The sequence below is a fragment of the Cupressus sempervirens genome, chromosome 4 (genome assembly GCF_028749045.1).
Source record: "Cupressus sempervirens isolate cs-2001-9-10 chromosome 4, ASM2874904v1, whole genome shotgun sequence".
Taxonomy (NCBI): domain Eukaryota; kingdom Viridiplantae; phylum Streptophyta; class Pinopsida; order Cupressales; family Cupressaceae; genus Cupressus; species Cupressus sempervirens.
In genome coordinates, this window is record NC_143121.1 from 14035617 (window position 1) to 14051950 (window position 16334).

The 16334-nt window shown below is 35.6% G+C and overlaps 1 pseudogene; it reads right to left on the reverse strand.

Annotated features, from left to right (window-relative positions):
* LOC149559690 (PI-PLC X domain-containing protein At5g67130-like) overlaps positions 1-15348 on the reverse strand; it is a 110670-nt pseudogene extending 95322 nt beyond the window's left edge.
* Between the last annotated feature and the right edge of the window lie 986 nt (positions 15349-16334).

Genomic DNA, 16334 nt, shown 5'->3' on the forward strand with positions numbered 1-16334 from the left:
CACATATTATGTTGGATATGAATTCCTTTGAAGATCTTGGTGGCTCTTTTATGTTAAAATCTTGTAAAACAAACTAAGAATGCAAAACTATGCATATGTGCCTAAAAACGTCAAAATAAATAGAAAATTCAATATGTATCCTACAACAACAAGTTGTGCGTGTGTGATTTATTTTCACATAAAAAGGTTTACCCATCTCAAAAAATCTTTGACTTATTTTAATTTGAGGATACATATCAATAAATTTTGGAAAATTTTTTGTCTGAGTTGAGTCCAAAAAATGTTTCGCATGTGGCTCACGATTTCGGCTACCAATCCTCCTTCTTACAACATCTCTTTGATTAGGAGAAACACATGTGTTATTTTTCCAAAAATCTTCGATGAATGATTTCAAGGTTTCACTAATTTCTTTATCCTTTTGCGGTATTCTACCACTAAATGTCCATAACTCATTTTTTGTTGGTTCTTCTAATCTCTCATGCCTTAGCATGGCTCTCCTTAAGGTACCTCTACCAATTTTTAATGTTTTGCTTGTCTTTCTCATGAGTCGAGCTTTCTTCATTTGGATACTTACTATTGTTGATGTCAGTACTCATCTTGTGATATTACTATCTTTGGTGCATGATTTAGAACCCACTTTGTCATAAGCACTCATTAGATTCTTTACAATATTTCTTTCATTTGAATCATCCATCATTCTTAGCCCAAGAATCTTCATGATAGGCCTAAATTTAAAATTCCTCATCATTTCAACCAATAATTGGCATTGACCTGTAATATTTAATTCTTCAAAAAATAATCACCACATATGATTAACTTTTCTTTGACAAGTACACTTGCTAATCTTGTCAGGCATTGATTTCTAAATGTTAGTATCAATATCAATCAAATATTTTGGTTTTCTAAAATGAATTCTAGAAGGTGTTCTAATCTCTTCAATTCTCAACATTTTGAACATCAATACAAGGTTGAGTGTATTTCGTACCTTGAACTAAAGATGATATGCCTTGGCAATAAGATGTAAAAGATGGAATATCATATTGTGCTTTCAACATGACATGATGGAGTGTGTATGTCATCAGATCTATAAATCAGTGTCTCTTCAACATGAGAGGATGATATGACTTCAACATTGGAAGATTGTGTAGCGCATGATATGACTCCAACATTCGAAGATGGTGTAGCGGACGATATGACTCCAACATTGGAGGATGGTGTAGCTTCACAATTAAATTGTCTTCTTGAGCATAACAATCTCATTCGTTCTCTTTTTCTTTCTAATTCTTCCTCCTTGTTTCTTTGTACTGGTGGTTCTTGATCCTCTTCAAAAGTTAATTCTTCATCATTTCTTTGCAATTTTCTTTGTTCATGTAGTAATTTCATTTTATCTCTTTTAATTGTCAAATCTCTCTCCCTATTTGCATTTCTACATGTCAAATTATTCAAACATTTGAATTACTTAAAATGTGTAAATTACAAATTATTCAATTACATATAAAAATTATAATTATTTGAATGAATACACGATATATATTAAACAACTTGTCAAATTTCTAACCATTTCGAAATAACATTTCATTCAAACATACAATTTTCAGTGAATTCACTATATATTACATAAAATATGAAATTATAATCAAATTTGTATCTATATATCGACAAACAATATTTAAAATGGATTGCACTAACCTTTTCTATTAAAGGAATATTCAAAAATTCTTCAAATCACGTATCCAATGATTGAATTTGGTGTTTGCTAGCTTCCAAAAGTGTTGAAATAGTGTTTGTTAGATGTTGAAACCCGTGTTTTTTGTCGGAATAACAAAGAGCATAATAGAACAAAAGTTTAAAATGGTTAAAATGGGTCCGAAGGTTGATTTTTGACCATTTTTTGGTGATTTGAGATAGTGCATATGCACTATAGCACGTACACACTATCTCAAAACACATTACTCCCCATCCTCCCTACTCTCTATCCTCCCTAATCTCTCTCCCAACCCCTCCCTCTCTCTCTCTTCCTACTCTCTCCCATCCTTTACTCTCTCTCACTCTCCCTCTCCCACCACCTACTCTCTCTACCTCTCTCACCCCCTCTCCTCTCCCATCCCTGGCTCTTTAGATCTCTCACACACACTCTTATCCCCCCTATCTCTCTCGCTCTCCCTCTCCTACCACTTAATTTCTCTCCCCCATCCCCTAATCTCTCTCTTCTCTCCCATCCCCTACTTTGTCTCTCTTACACACATTCCCATTCCCCCTCTCTCTCCCTCTCCCACTGCCTACTTTCTCTCCCCCATCATCGTACTCTCTCTACCACCCCTTACTCTCTCTCATAGTCACACTACTACTACCTACTATCTCTCTCTCTCAAGTTCTCTCTCTCCCTCTCTACTCTCTCTCTCCCCCATCTTGTACAAGCTCTCTCTACCTCTCCCACTCTCTCTCCCATCACCTACTTTCTCTCCCCCATCCCCTGCTCTCTCTCTTGTCTCCCATCCCCTACTCTCTCACACTCTCACACTCTCCCCCATCCCCTACTCTCTCACACTCTCACTCTCTCCCATCCCCTACTCTATCTCTCTTACACATACACCCCCATCCCCCCCTCTCTCTTTCCCTCTCCCACTACCTACTTTCTCTCCCCCATCATTGTACTCTCTCTCTCTCAGCCACCCCCTACTCTCACACTGTCACACTCTCTCCCATCCCCTGCTCTGTCTCTCTTACGCACACACTCCCATCCTCCCTCTCTCTTTTCCTCTCCCACTACCTACTTTCTCTCCCCCATCATCGTACTTTCTCTCTGCCACCCCCTACTTTCACACTTTCACACTCTCTCCCATCCCCTACTCTCTCACTTTCATAGATACGCACACTCTTATCCCCCCACTCTTCTTCTTCTCTCCCATCCCCCCCTCTCTACATTTTTCACACACACTCCCATCCCCCCTATTTCTCTCCCTCTCCCTCTCCCTCTCCCACTCCCTCTCCTACCACCTACTGTCTATCTATCTCAAGTTCTCTTTCTTCCCCTCTACTCTCTCTCTCTCTCTCTCTCTCTCTCTCTCTCTCTCTCTCCCTCCCATCCCTTAATCTCACTCTCTCCCATTCCCTACTACTTTTTCTCAAACTCTCATACTCTCTCCCATCCTTTACTCTATCTCTCTTCTAAATAAATATTCGCATTCCCCCCTCTCTCTCTCATAGTCCTTGTCCCACTACCTACTCTCTCCCATTCCCTACTCTATCTCTCTTAAATACTTCCATTCCACCTCTCTCTTCCTCCCACTTCCTACTCTCTCTCTCTCTCTCTCTCTCTCTCTCTCTCTCTCTCTCTCTCTCCCATCCCTCTACTATTTCCTACTCTCTCTATCTCTCTCTCCCCTCTCTCATTCTTGACTCTATCTCTTTCACACACATACACACCCATCCCCCCTCTCCCCTCTTCCATCCCCTACTTTTTGTCTCACTTGCTCTCCCTCTCCCACTACCTACTCTCTCTCACTCTCACTCTCACTCTCACTCTCTCCCTCTCCACTCTCTCTCTCTACTACCCTCTAGTCTCTCTTAAATTTTCACACTCTCTCCTATCCCCTACTCTCTCTCTCTCTCTCTCTCTCTCTCTCTCTCTCTCTCTCTCTCTCTCTCTCTCTCTCTCTTTCTCTCTTACACACATTTCTATTCTCCCCTGTCTCCCCCTCTCCCAATCCCTCTCCCATTGCCCTACTCTCTCTTCTGTCCCCTATTCTCTCTTGAGCTACTTTGTCTTCCTCCTCTCCCATTCCATACTCTCTCTCTTTCACACACATGCACTCCCATCCTCCTCTGTCAAGTTCTTCCTCTCCCACTTCGTCTCCCATTTCCTACTCTCTCTCTCCTCCATCCCCTACTCTTAATCTCTCTCTCCCAACCTGTACTCTCTCTCACACTTCCTCTCTCTCCCAAACCCTTCTTTAAATCTCTTTCCCCCATCTAACACTCCCTCCTTTTCATCCCTACTCTCTCTCACACTTCCTCTCTTTTCCACCCCTACTCTCTCTCTCTCTCTCTCTCTCTCTCTCTCTCTCTCAACCTATACTCTCTTTGCCACCCCTACTCTTTCTAACTTTCTCTCTCCCATCCTGTACACTCTCCCCTCTCTTATCTCCTACTTTCTCTCTATCTATTTCATGCACACACATAGCCATTCCCCTATCTCCCCCACCTAGTTCTCTTTTGCAACTTACATCTTAATAGTGCATGCAACCTATAGCATGCATGCGCTATTTAGAACTGAGGTTTAAATAGCGCGTGCATGCTATAGCATGTGCATGCTATAGGGTACATGCACTATTTAAACCTTGATCAAACCCAAGCCTAAGGCTTGGGTTTGCCTTGGAGATCCAACCCAAAGGTTTGGATTTGATGAACAGGCCTGAGACGTGTTCTCCAGAAAACATACAAAAAATGTTTGTTTTTCTTCTGTGCTCCCCTTCAAGATTTCTTTTGGTTGGGTATCGATAAGATCAGGTTACATAGCATTATAGGTCTCTGTGTTAGCTATCTAACCATATAATTTATTTTTAATTTGAACTATTTCAAGCCTTTCATCTATAATTTCTTTTGAATGTATGTTCATTTTTTGTCAAAAACCACCATGTACTAATTGGGCTATAGATTTTAGCTCGTTCATCAAATTTTGTAACAACTTAGTTTTTTAGAAACTATACTCCATTCTACACACATTGAAAAAAAGTAGTTTTTGATTTTAGATTAGTTTTCAATTATTTCTAGGGGGAGCACACAGATATTTCACATTTTTGGGATGTGTCTAGTTAAAAAATTCATAAAAAAAAAATACACATTATAAAATTACCCAAAAAATTTGGGATAAACTACATAGTGTTAAGTAAATTTTGACCAGAGCGATTAAATTTTTTTTTTGGGCCACACTTTGTACTGTGTTTTTTTTTTTGGAATAAACAGTACCACTTTTTGTGGCCCCCTTTTTTGAGGACATAAAACTAAACCATTTTGAAAAAAAATTAGTAGTTTAGAAACTAGATTCAAAGGACTACGACTTTTTTTTTGGTCATATCTGTTCAAATTCTTGTTGAAGTTCAAAATTTGCAGATTTCAAGAAAAAGATGTCCATTTATACCCCCCTTTTGGCACCACAACTTTGTGCACTTACCCCATGGTATACCCAATGTGAACACCCCTATAAAGATACATCCATATTATTGTCCTAGAAGAGCCATGTTTTAAACATGTATATATATCTAACAATAAGAGGGTATTTTTTTTATAACATTTTAAATTTCAAATCATACACTCTATAATTAAGTATCTGTGAAAAAAATAGAAAGTTCAAGAAAAAATATTAATAAGATGATGGGTCATAGAGTGTGATTTGAAACAATAAAGAATCTATATCAAAAGTAATAGTGACAAATTCAATATCGTTAATAACATACAATACTAAAACAACATATCTAGGATCTCTAGAATGGATATAATCAAATAAAATTAGTTATATGACCTAATTATTGTGGTAAATCACCTTTACAACATAGTCTTCTATTAGAAGAATATTACTAGATCAAAGGTGTCCATGAATAATGGGGGGATCATAAGAATGATGCTGGTATGCTAAACAATATGCTATTCTTGTGATAATTTGCATCTGCTACTTCCATGTGAGACACTCATTTCCTGTACATACTATAGACAATAGTTGGACAATGAGTTAGTGTGTGCACTAAAAAATTAAGATCATAATTATAAAACTATGTAGAGTACATTGCACAACTTAACCTTGATTTACAAAGATGATTACATATGCAGATGTCCAAGTTGCACACCATGTAAATTCTCAAAGAGCGATCCATTTGAAGCATATTGAAAGATGATTATCCTGCATATACTAAACATAATAAGTCATCTCCATAATAGTTTGCAAGAATAGGCTAAGTCATCTTTTAGAGGTGGCATACCCAAGCTTTGTGATTTGTTCACTTTTTCAACAACAAGAGGATTTTTCAAGGACACTCGACTATGATGTATATATACACCAAATGCCTACCCCCATAATAAAATGAGTAAGTCATCAAGTTTTACACTTGAATTTTCTTTGGTGAGGATATTTAAATCTTAGAAATGTTTATCAGACATCAATGGATAAAGTCTAGCATTGAGAATGATACATTCCCCATTGATCTAATATTATTTATACATATCTATACTTCTTTCCAATTGGGATCACTTTTGAATATATCTATTTTCCATCAATGAGGTCCAATTAGAAACCCTGCCCCCTGCCCCCAAACTCAAAAAATGGATCTAAATGGGGACAACTTTTTCTTCAAAAAAGTAGAAGACTCCAAAATCTTGGAAAGGACCAAGGTTAAATCCATTAGGCATACTATTCAATAATGTAAGTGTAGGGAGTTGCTGAGAATGTGGGAAACAAGTTAAAATTGAACAGGCCAAAACTTTCTAAAGCTTACAAAAGAACATAATCTTATATACAATTATGTAAATGGGAATGAACCCCTTACCTCAAGAAAGTTCCAATAGAGACCATCTAAATCCAATAGTAGATTAAATAATTACACAAAATAAATAATATCATTATCCAAATCACAGATCCAGAAATAGATTCTAGAGGAGAGAAAATTAATGAGATTACAACAAATGGAAATATGATAAATAAAAGAACAAAAGAGATGAAACCAAAGGGAAGTAAAAATATTCATTGCTAGATGAATGGCTTAATAAGGAGATATTAGCTTATTCATAAAAAAAGGATTTTTTATCACAAGGAGAAAGAACAACGACAATTTTCATATACACAAGAATTAATGGGACCATGAACAAAGATGAAATCCATTCTTTAGACACAATGGAATAAAAGATTTAGATAAAAATACGTGAAAAGAAATAGAAAGTTTTATCCAATTCTCAAGAAAGGAGGGATTTAGGAAAATAAGTAGAGTTTGAATAAATATAGGCCACTCCTATGCTTTGAATAGAGTGTTGAAATTGGTGATATCAGAATGTATTTCACAAATTCATGTTATGGGCAATAGTATTCATGGATCATTTTAGACCTACCACATGCAAAGTGTCCATTTTATGTTAGTTTGAGCTTCACTTGGTTTCAAGAATACTATAATATTCTTTACTTGACAAGGCCAACCATGTGAAGGTGGAAGCTCATCTAGTCTCACCCCCTCCCCCTAACATCAATCTAAATTCCCCATTATCATCTAATTACACACTTCATTCATTCATTTATGAGCTATAACATTCAATCAATACAATCACATAACATTCATTAATATGATATAAAATTCATTAATACACAATACTAAACTAGACTTCATTAACACATAACAATATTTATTAACATAAAATAAAAATCAGTGTTAATAAGCATCATTCATACATAATTACTTAAAACAAAGTTCTTTCATTATCCAACAAGGTTTATCAAAGAAGATTTTTAAAACATCATTTTTTTTTTTTTTTGAGCTCTCTTAAGAAAAGCGCTCATAGGAGCATCCATATTTGCACCATTCTACTCCTCTTCTTGAATGTGTAATGTAAAATTATGATGGCTCCTTCTCTTTGGAGGAGTAGGAGGTTGTTGCACTAAAAGGGGCTTTGTTGCAAGAAGAAGTAAATGGGATAAATTGGTATACTCTTTTTCTTTTTTGAACTATTACAAGTCTATAATTAAGTACAAGCACAACATAGCATGTATTTTTCTTACTTGACAATGCCACATCATGTACATTAAAATTTTGATCCGCCACCATGCCAAAATGTTGAACACTTGGAACATGATCCACTCCTTTAGCATGATGTTCAACATGCTTTGAAAAATTAAAAAAAAGGATACACGTCAAATTATAATTGAAGATGTTAAATTTTATTCATAACTATATAATTAATATCCAATAGAAAATTAATACCTCCACCACTATAATGCACATTATGGCCTTCGTCACGAGCAAGTTCTATGGTAGGATATGAAGGCTACAGTAAAACGTTATGCAAATTGTTATGCAATCAATTTACGATCAAAACTAATACGAAAAAAGAATCTTCTCAACTATTCAATGTCATTTACTTTTCATCTGACCAAATTACATATGAGATTGTTGGAAATATTCAAGATATAACAAGTTACTAAGAGGGGAGGGGTGAATCAGTAACAATACAACTTTTAAGTTAATTCAACATAAACTGAAAATCATTCATTCACCTAATCTGATGCATGCAAGAGATAAATAAATATTCATAACACATATGCACAGAGATTTTGGTGACCCAGAAACCTTCCAAAATAGAAAGTAAAACTGGGGTGGGGATGAAACCCACAAAGCTTCTTTTTTGCAATAGGAAGTTAGCTGGTTAAGGCATACAATGATCACTTCTGGTGATCTGCCTTGTTAGGAGCAAAGAGGATTGCTAGATCCACCTTGTTAAAGGATTTAAAACACACTTTACAAGTATGCACTCTGTTAGGAGATTTATACAAAGACTGTTAAGTCTACATTGTTAGAGGATTTTTAGATGATTCACCTGTTAGGATGAACCAATCAGATCTACATATACCTTGATTAGATCCTTTGCAATAATCACCTCTTGTGATTGATGAAATCTTTACTGCACCTTGTGAACCTTGCTAATATACTGCTCTGCTGCTGAATTCGCATCTGTCTCTTGTATCACAATATGTACATATTCATACATGTCTCTTATCCATTACAACAGATGCAACTCTGTATTATACACATATATATACCATTTCAGTAATTATAGATGCAAGGTCGGCTGAACACAAGTAAACAAAATATAACTGAGTCAGCCAAATAGTAAAATAAACTCGAGTTCTTCAAACAGACTTGATGACCTTCTGATACACGACATCCACTATGTTACACAGCATTGTCATGCACTCGGTAGAGGTAGGGGTTCGGTTGATACTAGTCATACAACGTTGCTTGGAACTCGGTAACCATTAGTGACTCGGTAGATATAGTGTCACTCGGTAAAAACTAATTTCTTTGTTAACCGACTGAGCTCGGTTAACACTGAGTCCTTCTTCACTCGGTCAATACTGAGTCCATCTTTACTCGATTAAAACTAAGTACATCTTCACTCGATTAACACTGCATCCATCTTTACTCGGTTAATACTGCTTCTATCTTTACTCGGTTAACGCTAAGTGCAACTTTACTCGGTTTGAACTGTGTCTTTGATGCTTGGTTTGAACTGTGTCTTCGATGCTCGATTTGAACTGTGTCTTCGATGCTTGGTTTGAATTGTATAATGAGTGTTGTCACTAATGGCAAATACCTTTATGCCAACAATTTCCCCCTTTGGCATTAGTGACAAAAACAATTATGAATCAAAGTTTATGTGCAAAATAAAAATGACATACAGTTCAAAATTGATCTTTTTGCAAATCTTGCAACACATATCCTTTTATTTACATATATCTCCCCCATTCAATATGTATAGTATTTATAAGTCAATACATATCTCTTTTGTACAGTTAGCTCTTGAAGTCTATCTCCCCCTTTTTGACAATAATGCCAAACAGTATATAATTACACGAAGATTCCAAAATGAGAGATAAATTTTGAATGTACCTTGAGAATAAGAGCCAAAGTCTTATCCCAATTTTCTTACAAAATTTTGCTGGTGGAGAGTGCAATTTGAACTTCTACAGAGAGTTCAATCATGTGATCTACAATAGAAAAGTTGTTGGCATGGATCAATGTTTTAGAATGAGCAATATGCTTCTACATTGTGTCCGTGACAGGAAGGATCATATTCTGGATGTCAATTAGAGTAGACCTGATCCTTGCTTCCTCTCTCAACAATTCTACCTGTTTCTCTAACAAAAACCTTATTCTTAGATGATGGGATGAACTTGCACTATGGTCAGATTGCAGCATTTGGGCATTGACCTTCATATCCGCATCAATTTTATTCAACTTTTCTCTTATTTCCTTAGTAAACTAGGTAACATCACAGAGTTTTCCAAAAAGTGAAGTTACATTATTAAAAGAATGTTCAAAATTACTCAAAATTGTAGACAATTTTGCCTATTTTACTACAATATGCTGAGCAATGCACTCAAGCACCTTATTGTCAAATTTCTTCTCTGCCTTTTCAATCAATTTCTCTTGGCCGAAACTGTCCTCATTAAATTTATATACAACCTCTTCTAACTAAATGAAAATGTGTTGAGTAGAATCTACTTCAACCCCTATAGAATCTATTATGATATTCTTAGCATTCTCAATAATGCTATATTCCTGGTCTCTCTCATGCCTCAGCTATTTTTGCCTAGCTTTCTGTTCTGATAGCTGATTGAGAATTCTCATTTCATCAACTGATATAGTATCTAGATCTATCTTAGGAATGACAATGTCCTTATCCAGATCTATTTTCTCATGCACTGCCTTACTGGAAAACATGTATCTCTTTGGCTTTTCTGCAGTGACTACACCTTTGCCCTTTGAAATTGAAGCAATAGTTGATGATGCTCGACTAGCTGACAAAAATTGAATAGGGCTAACTAGAGAAAGAATGAGAGAAGTGCTAGTAGTATCAAAAATTGGTGTTGCTCCCAAAATTGTTGTACAGGATGGAGTGGGAGAATCAGTTGCCAAAATTGGAGCAGGAGAAGTCAAAATTGTAGTACCTGTAGGTACACTTACTGTACACTCTACAGTAGAAGTTGATATACTTGAAAAAATTACTGCTGTGACTGAGGATAACTCGGTCAAAGAAGGTGGCTGCAGCTTGGTTAATGAAGTGGTAGACACTTGCATAGATGGTACACGGAGCTGAGAGGAGACAGGTGAAGATTGATTAATTGATGAGGCTATTGAGCTCACAATCTCACTAGTAGAAGCTATCTCCATAGTTGATGTACCTATTTTAGGTGGAGAGTGAGAAAGAGATGCAATGACTTTGGCTGCAATTATTAGTGGATCTTCTTCCTCCTTAGCTTGTTCTGCTTCTTCCTTCATTTCTCTTTCAGCTTCTTCCTCAACTTCTAACATTAATGATTGCAGGTCTTCTGGAATTTCTTCAATGTCATCACCACCACCATCATCATCATTATCATCACTGCTATCATTGTCCTTGATTTCAATAGTATCATCACTAGGTTTGTGTAGATCATAGATATTTTTCCACATGTTTGTTGCATCATTTACTACATGCTCAATTTCTTTGACAAGTATCAAACAAGTGTGGAATCTAATCATCATGTTACCTTCGTGGTCTTTCAGTGATTTCTTCACTTTAGCATCAGTGAGACTCGGTAGGAGATTCCTCAGGGTCTGCTCATAAATGTCTTTGATAGTCTTGGTTGTAGCTTCCCATCTTGGTTGCAACCTCTCCAATAGCTCTTTGGAGATCTGAGAGGCTATCTTGTCTGGGGAGCATTTCCATTTACCCATTTTGTTCAGTACCAGTTCCTCAATCTGCATTTTCTCCTATTCTGTTCTGGTTTCAAACTTTAATGCTTTGAAGTTTGTGAAGCTAGCTCCTGCCTCTAATTGCTTTAGTCTTGCCTCAAGGGTGAGTGGAGGCTTAACAAGTATAGGTTCCTTCTTTCCCTGTCTTGTTCTCCTGGAGAAAAATGCAGTAGTTTTTTTTTTAGGTTTGGTGATAGTCACCTTACCTTTCTTTCGTTGAGGCTCTTCTTCTTTTTCAGACTCAGTTTCTTCTTCATCTTCTCCTCTCCCTTCTGTTATCATGAGAGGGCCAACATCTATTTTCAGTTTGGCTATGTTCCTCTTTCGTTTGCCTTGGAGCTGACACTTTCGGATGCCATTGCTACTCGGTAGGTGTAGAAAAATTCTGAACAGATTCTTTGCCCTTTAAAAAAAAAAAAAAAATCGCTCGAAAATGCTTTAAGCTCGCTCTAGAATTGCAGAAGATAAGTTAGCTCTCTCTTCGCAGTGAAAAATGAGATCAAATTTTTCTCCTTTTGACAACAAATTCACCATAAATGTTTTGGTACGATGGTAGATGAAATGACTGGTTGTCATCCACTAGCTCGGTAGATATTATCAACTCGATGATAAAATGAAAACATTGAAGTACCAACCTAACTCGGTTAGGTTACGAACCGACCTTGCTCGGTTGACACCACTCGGTCAATGAAACTTTGTTGCACCCAACCAAACTCGATAAAGTCTTTTACCGACCTAACTTGGTAGCTGCTACTCAGTTAATGAAGCTTTGTTACACCCAACTAAACTCGATAAAGTCTTGAACCGTCCTGAAGTCAAAGTGTATCTGAAATACTGATTTGATCATCCTTCTTCCTTTGGAGCTGCTTAGTATAAATCTTGGAGGATGCATTTCCAATATTTCTTTTATGAATATTAATTGGAAATGGTGGAATCACCCATTTCTTGAGTGACATTTCCATTACTTGATTTATTTTGCTCGGTAGATTTTGGAATCCACTATTGCTTCATTTGCTTTCGAATGTTGTCTTTTTTTATTTTCTTCTTATCTTCAATTCTTTTGATATTCATGGAATTTTTAGCAATATGACCAAGTTTTGTACATGTATAGCATCTTACTATAGTGTCCTTTTTCCTTAGGTGATGTCTAGCACAATTTATGCCAGAATGTCCATATTCTCCACAATAGTGACATCTGCACTAGGTGTTGTAGTCCCATCCAAATATGGCTTTGACAATCTGTTTAGCTGGATTGAATGATTTGGTTTTGCATTGGAATGCTTTGTGACCATGCTTTTTGCATTTGTGATAGTTGCCCTCAAATTTTGGTTTTTCTTTACGCTCATTTGCCTTATGACCATGCTGATTACAATTGAAGCATTTGCCACTGAATTTTGCTTTACCATTGCTCCAACATTTTTTTGATGTATGTCCTAACCTACCACAGTGATTACAAGTGGGTCTTTTATTCCTTTGTTCACATTTTTTGGAGGATTCACCTTCTTCCTTGTATCCAAGACCAACTTTACCCTTTTGTCTATGAAGGTTTTCCTCATTTTGTTGATTTAATTGATTTATATCTGTTTGGGATTTCATCATTCTTTCATTGACTTGCCTTTTAGAGATTAGGTCATTTTTAAAGATTTCATTGATTTGTCTTTTAGTTATTAAGTCACTCTGTAGACTTTCATTGATTTTCTTTTCAGTGTTTAAATCATTCCTTATTCTTTCATTTTGTGCTCTGATAATCCTGATTTCTTCATTTGCATTAGAGAGTTGGTCTATAAGATCTTCATGCTGATGGGATTGATTATGAATTTCATGACTTCTATCTTTCGATTCTTCTTGTGCTCTGTTTCTTTGTTCCAAAATTTTACATAGCCTGATTGACTATATTTCTTGCTCTCTTTTAAGCTTTCTTACCTCTTCTTGTAGAGATCCATTCTTTTCTAGAAGTTCTTTGATTGCTTTGTCAACTTCTTCTGAATTACTTGATGGTAACAAATCTTCAATCCTTTCTTCAACATAAAGATGGTCATCCATTTGTCTTGCAAGTTCCTTTCTTCTTTTTAGGGATTGAGAAAGATGTTCCTTTGCTTCTTTGAGTTGAACCATGGCTATTTCTAGATCTAACTTTTCATTTTCTATAACTTTCTCCAGTCTGAATATCTCCATTGACTTTGATCTTTGCTCAAGTTATCAAGCTTTGTCCTAAGAACCAAACAGCTCTGATACCAATTTTTGGAAATATTCAAGATATAACAAGTTACTGAGAGGAGAGGGGTGAATCAATAACAATACAACTTTTAAGTTAATTCAACATAAACTAAAAATCATTCATTCACCTAATCTGATGCATGCAAGAGATAAATAAATATTCATAACACATATGCATAGAGATTTTGGTGACCCAGAAACCTTCCAAAATAGAAAGTAAAACTGGGGTGGGGATGAAACCCACAAAGCTTCTTTTCTGCAGTAGGAAGTTAGCCAGTTAAGGCATACAATGATCACTTCTGGTGATCTTCCCTGTTAGGAGCAAAGAGGATTTCTAGATCCACCTTGTTAAAGGATTTAAAACACACTTTACAAGTATGCACTCTGTTAGGAGATTTATACAAAGACTGTTAAGTCTACCTTGTTAGAGGATTTTTAGATGATTCACCTTGATTAGATCCTTTGCAATAATCACCTCTTATGATTGATGAAATCTTTACTGCACCTTGTGAACCTTGCTAATATACAGCTCTGCCACTAATTTCACATATGTCTCTTGTATCACAATATGTACATATTCATACATGTCTCTTATCCATTACAATAGTTACAACTCTATATTATACACATATATATACCATTTCAGTAATTATAGATGCAAGGTCGGCTGAACACAAGTGAACAAAATATAACTGAGTCGGCCAAATACTAAAATAAACTTGAGTTCTTTAGACAGACTTGATGACCTTCTGATACACGACATCCACTACGTTACACGACATTGTCATGCACTCGATAGAGGTAGGGGCTCGGTTCATACTAGTCATACAACGTTGCTTGGAACTCGGTAACCACTGGTGACTCAGTAGATATAGTGTCACTTGGTAAAAACTAATTTTTTTGTTAACCGACTAAGCTCGGTTAACACTGAGTCCTTCTTCACTCGATCAATACTGAGTCCATCTTTACTTAGTTAACACTAAGTACATCTTCACTCGGTTAACACTGTGTCCATCTTTACTCAGTTAATACTACTTCTATCTTTACTCGGCTAACACTAAGTGCAACTTTACTTGGTTTGAACTGTGTCTTCGACGCTCGATTTGAACTGTGTCTTCGACGCTTGGTTTGAACTATATAATGAGTGTTGTCACTAATGGAAAATACCTTTATGCCAACAGAGATATCATTTGGTACAGTAGATTTTTGGGCAAGGCTTACAGATTCTTTGTGTAGGCGTGTAGCCACAACTTTATAGCCTTCCTTCAAAGAAAATTTTCTAGCTTCATTTATGACCTCCACATTGAACTATGTGCCCTATATTTGTTTTCTTAATATCATAGTTTTCCATGAATGGTTTCAATAAACAAAATTTTTGGCAACATTATATTAAAAATATATATATCAAATTTCATTGCTTCTACTTACAAGTCAAGATTGGAGATTCATATAGCGACTAGAGCCAATTTTGTGTTGGCCAAAATTTTATAGTCTCACTTTTGTAACCACAGATATATCATACAATCTATGAACAATTTCAAACATCTTAGATTATATATCTTCAAATATTAATAATTAGTGCATGATTATGATATACTTAATACTATCATGGCATACCTTTTTCTACCCCGTGCTGCTTCATTTACTCTATCTTTACATAGCCTTTTCTCCTTTGTATCTTTTATTATTTCATTCCACTCTATTAGTAGGATCATAGGAGGATGTTTGTACTTTGGATTATCCTTAAGATCCTTTCTATATTGATCCCTCACAACCTTTATATGCTTTGCTACTCTTTCAAGAAGTAGGCTAGTGTCAAAAATGTTTTTTCTAAATTTGTCCTCAAAAGATGTAATGAGCTAATTGTTTAATTCCATGGCTTGTAAATTCAACCTTTTTAAAAACAAATAGATTGTTAGATCAATAAATTTAATATATTATAGTAAATGGAAGAAAAGAAAAATTATGTAGCAATGATATGAAACTATGTACCTTTTATGTATGGTGGGTCCAAATAGTCTCTATGTCATATGAAAAATATATTCAAAGAAAGCATTATTACCTACAAAAACATAAATGATTTATTAGTCCAAAATGAGTAACATAAAATTAAACTAAATTTACACTTTAAATAATAACAATTTTAAAGCACTTGGAAGCTTTTGTTCTTTTAACAGAAACATAGTTTTCTTATTTAGTAACAATATGCCTTCATATGAACTAGTACTAGTCACACGCACTACTCTAGGAAATGGATCAGCTTCAACAGTACTGCTCTCTATTGGTAACTCTTATGCACATAAGGTAACATGTATATCAAACTCTAGGACCATGTAGTGACATATGGTAACTCTTATGCACTTGTACACAAATACAAAATAAGCTATGTAGCATAATAATACATGCATGTCAAATAGTAGTAAAATATACCATATTGTAATATAATAATTTTACACAATTAAGAATATAAAGCTACACTTGACTAAAAACATATGAATATAAATGCACTTGATTGAACACCTAGGGAAAGTGACCCCACCTCTAACATTCACAGACCATTCATAGAAAATGAATACTGACAATTAGCTAATACTTCAATTCACTCCACAAAAGCACTTAACATTAAAA